General features: G+C 43.1%; 1 long non-coding RNA gene across 1 annotated transcript; it reads left to right on the top strand.

Moving 5' to 3' along the window:
- The first annotated feature begins 1283 nt into the window (after positions 1-1283).
- LOC144373994 (uncharacterized) lies at positions 1284-3967 on the top strand. Its single transcript, XR_013433525.1, has 3 exons — positions 1284-1518; positions 2287-2934; positions 3386-3967. It is a non-coding gene; the product is annotated as an uncharacterized LOC144373994 (long non-coding RNA).
- Positions 3968-4718: the final 751 nt, after the last annotated feature.

Below are 4718 nucleotides of genomic sequence, written 5' to 3' on the forward strand. Positions count from 1 at the left end.
GCAACTGTTAGAAGAGCTCGCCGCCCATTTTCCTCTACCGCAAATTTGCCAGAACGATTCCTACCTCATGATGGCTACTGCCAGGGGTAAATGAGAGAGTGGACCAGCATCTGTCACAGTGCTTAGCACATACAGTGCTCATTAAAGGTGGCAGTAATGATGATGTGCTATTTCACTGCTATAGAAGGTGCCTTTTTCTTTTCCTTTTTAGTCAGAATCCCCAAATTCCAACCAGATATGATAACTATATCAAAATAAAATCTTTTGCATAGAATCTCATAGGTTATCCGAACCTCTTCATTTTGCACATGAAGGAGACTCAAAAAAATTGACTTCAGAATACTCAGTAGATATCAGACTATGAAGATCAAACCAGGGATTAAAACATATATCTGGGCCAGGCACTGTGGTGCATGCCTGAAATCCCATCCACTTGGGAGCCTGAGGCAGGAGGATCACAAGTTCAAAGCCAGCCTCAAGAACTTAGCGAAGCCCTAAGCAACTTGGTGAAATCCTGTCTCAAAACAAAAGAATTAAATCCAGGGATATGGCTTAAGTGCCCCTGGGTTCAATTCTCAGTTCTAAAACAAAACAAAACATATATCTGCCTATCTTTAAATAAGAACATGTTTCACTAAGCTATTTTTTAAAAAATAATTGCTATCATAAAAGCATTCCCAGCCGGGCTCCATGGTGCACACCTATAATCCCAGCAGCTTGGGAGACCGAGGCAGGAGGATCCTGAATTCAAAGACAGCCTCAGCAAAAACGAGGCCCAAAGCAACTCAGTGAGATCCTGTCTCTAAATAAAATACAAAACAGGGCTGGGGATTTGGCTCAGTGGTTGAGTGCCCCTGAGTTCAATCCCCTGAAAAAAAAAAGGGTTCCTATCACGAGGTGCCCTTGGTATTAGGACCTATTTATACAATTTCATTTAATTTTCTTCAATGACTTTGCAAAGAATTATTAAACCCATTTTTGCACATAAATAAGCTAAGTCTTATTAGAGAAATGGCGTGATACTGCCTTGTTCATAAGTGGCTGAAGCAGGGTATAAAGCTACATGAGTTTGGCTCTAACTATCTAGCTGGTTCACAATCCGGGAGTGGCCCAGGAGGACTGAAGAACCAGGGGCTACCTGTTGGCTCTTTGTAAACACAGCAGTTCACTCACTTGCACCCTGTCAGTCCCACTTCCCACTACCGGGAAGGGAAGGCATCTTCATCGAACAAGGACTGTACCAGAAGTAGAGGGAAGGGGTTGCTTTCTGCACAGAAGTGGTCCAGAACGCTCAGCCCCGCCTCTGGCATGGGTCGAACGCTAAGTGGAGGGGATGCTCCCTTGCTCCTGGCTGAAGCAGTGCGAGGAGGCTGCTGGAAAACAACTGATAAATCCTCCGAGTTTCCCAGGTGGGGGATACCCACTCTCTGTTGCTCATGTGTGCATGACAGAGATGCTCCTCCGTCGCCATAGCAACAGCCAACACATCAGCATCCTGCAAAAGGCCAGAGCTGCTTGGTGAGGAGCTGGGGTCCTGGCTGGGTGAAAACAGGGCTGGGGTACACTGGGGTGGAAAGAAGGGTGTCTCATTAGCTAGATTCTTCTGGCTTGAAGCTGACTTGTTCCTTGGGCAGGAGCAATTTATTCTGGGTCCTGTTATGCTAATTCTCTGTGCCTGCAAGACTTTGGGTAATAGGAGATGGTAGGGGAGCTTATGAGAAGAGTCCAGGAGGGCATGGTATTTCTCCGATGGCTTTTGATAAGTGTGTTTTTTGATAAGTGTGTTTATTAATGGATTCATCTCTCTTAGGGGCTTGTCCGAATATCCTAATGGGGAATCTCACAGGTTTTGCATTCGGTCAGTCCTGCTTTCTAGCTCTGCAACATTTTAGTCCCGAGATCTTATCATAGCTGGTATAACCTCACGGAGTATAAATTACTTCACTGGCTAGAAAAAAAAAAAACAGGAGGGCGTTGATACTTAATATATGAAGATAACATATGGGCAGTTTCTGGTATGTAGTTTAATTGTAGTTATTATTGATTCCCCAACACCATCAGAGAAATGGAGACTTGGTAAGGGGACCATCTCTGATTCTCTTAAAATCAGGCAAAACCTGGACTTAGAATTCACATCTCCTATGCATCTTTCTTGAACCATCTGCTAGTATTTAGTGTTTGCTCTGCAGATCTGGCCCCTGCTTGTACTCCCTCTCCACCTAGAGAATGTCACAGCACCAGACCTTGGGGATCACCTCACTCAGCTCCCTCTCCTTCATTTTCCAGGCCAGGAAATGGAACCCTTGAGAGAAGAATGAAGTGTCCCCATTCAAGGTCACCCGGGGAAGGTAGAAGCATTACTTGAAGCGGTTGTTACATTAGCAGGTATGACTAAGCCTGAGAGTCACCGCAAGAGGGTTGGCCTCACACCTGCCTGGATTCCCCTGGGTATTTAACGTTGGGATAAGTATGGGTGGGGAGCCTCCTTTTTCTGTATTTCAGTTGTAGTGTTGGTGAGCTCTGTGGTTCCACAGGCATCAGAAATATAAATAGCTAACATCTGCACAGTCCTTTACAATAAAATACACTCTGAGTGTATTTTATAATGCTGTCTTATTGAGTCTTCCCAATAGTCCTTCAGTGTAGTCCTGATAGTTATTACTGTTCTCTGACAGGTAAGGAAACTGAGGCAGGAATTGACTTGCTCAAAAGATATATAACTAATAGAAGACAGATTTAGAAATTGACTTATATATGTGTGTTTCCTAACTGTAGCCAACTAGCCCAGCTCATAGTGGGGGCCTGGCTATTCTCTGCTGGCCCTGTACAGATGTTTAAGAGAAAGGCATCTGGAGCATTAGCATGAGCACCATCAAAACAGGCCCACCTCCGTGGAGATGATGAACACTTGTCATGGACCGTCCAAAACAGCAGGTAAGGAGATGGTGTGGCAGGCAATGATGGATGTCTCTTCTGGTAAATCTTTGGCACTTCCAAAGGGCTTTTCAAATCAGGCAGACACTCCCACTCTTCCTATGAGCACAGGAGGCCCGAACAACTCACTGAAAATTGCAAAACCATTTAGTGACGGAGCAGGACTAGAACGAACAATTTCTGGAACCCAAACTCTTTTGACTTCTTTTGAGAGCAGATGAATGGGAATGGGATCCCTCATCCTGGGATGTGATCAGGAGCCAAGGAAGGCAGGTTTTTTTAGGCGACTTCCTTTTTTTTGAGAGGAAACCTTGCATTTTTGGCAAGGAGCTCTGTGTAGCACATTTTCCTTTGAGTTTTTTTGAGTTCCAATCATGTAAATTGGTTCTTGATTTTAGCAGGGGTTCTTTCACCTGCAGTTTCCAGACATTTATCTGTGTTTACAATCCAGGGGGACGATCACAACGACACAAGGTACACAAGGGAAGCCGTCAGAGCGTCTTGGGCTTCCACAACTGGGAGAGACCTTTCCGAATCTAACACGTGGCTTCATAGGTCTCAGAGGATTGCTGATGGATCTGGGAAAAAGGCCCTCTACCTGAGGAAAAGGAAAGTCTTACTGGGTCTTAGAGGAAGAGAGGAAGAAAAGACCCTAAATTTTTTATATTTTTTTACATTTTTATATTTTGTAGAATTTCCTAAATCCAAATCCAGTTCTCTCTTCAATTCCAGGTAAAAGACTAATAGTGCCATATTGTACCTGGATGTGGAATTGAGACCCGCAGGTGCAGATGAGGGGAAGATTTCCACTACAGTTCATTAAAACCCAGGACCGTGTTTAATAAAGTACAGGAGGCAAAGACACTTCTTGGCAAGGATCCAGTGGAATGTGGAGGATTTCCATTGAAGTAGACTGGTTGACAGTTGTACCCACTGATGAAGAACTTCTGATCGTACACAACTCACCAATGATCTCCTATGCCCAATGAGAAAATAGTCTGTTCTTCCACAAGAAAATTCTTATTAAAACCTATCAGAAAATAATCTAATTAATAGAATTTTTTGATATATATGTTGTGTGTGTGTACATATATATTTATTTATTTAATATTTTAAGACTGAGGACTGAGCCCATGTGCACTTTAACACTGAGATACATTCCCAGCCTTAAAAAAAAAACATTTATTTTTTTAGAAGTAGTTAGACACAATACCTTTATTTTATTTATTTATTTTTATGTGGTGCTGAGGATCGAACCCAGGGCCTTGCATGTGCTACATGAGTGCTCTATCACTGAGCCACAATCCCAGCCCTCCCAGCCCTTTAAAATTTTTTTTTTTTTTATTTTGAGCCAGAGTCTCGCTAAGTTGCTTAGGGCCTCGCCAAGTTGCAGAGGCTGGCCTCAAACTTTGGATCCTCCTGCATTAGCCTCCTCAGTTGTTGGGATCATAGGCATGTGGCTCGATGAATCTTTTGTTGATCTTGTGAGTCTGTCTCTATTGCTTTAATGAAGGAATCTTAAGTAAAGCAGTCCTCTGGGAACATTCCGATCTACATCCCATGATTGGGAGACTAATCTGTGTTAGATGCTTTATCTGGCGTTATAGATCATTCTGAGAAACGGAACACAGAATCCCACACCTTGAGAGACTCATGAAAAGACAAGCTGGATGAACACTAATGACATTAACATACAAAGTAGTCCTCCATTACCTTCAGGGAATACACTCCAATTGATGCCTAAAACCACAAAAATCTCTCTATATTTTTTCCTAAACATATAT

Source organism: Ictidomys tridecemlineatus, unplaced genomic scaffold (assembly GCF_052094955.1).
Source record: "Ictidomys tridecemlineatus isolate mIctTri1 unplaced genomic scaffold, mIctTri1.hap1 Scaffold_54, whole genome shotgun sequence".
In the NCBI taxonomy this organism is placed as follows: Eukaryota; Metazoa; Chordata; class Mammalia; order Rodentia; family Sciuridae; genus Ictidomys; species Ictidomys tridecemlineatus.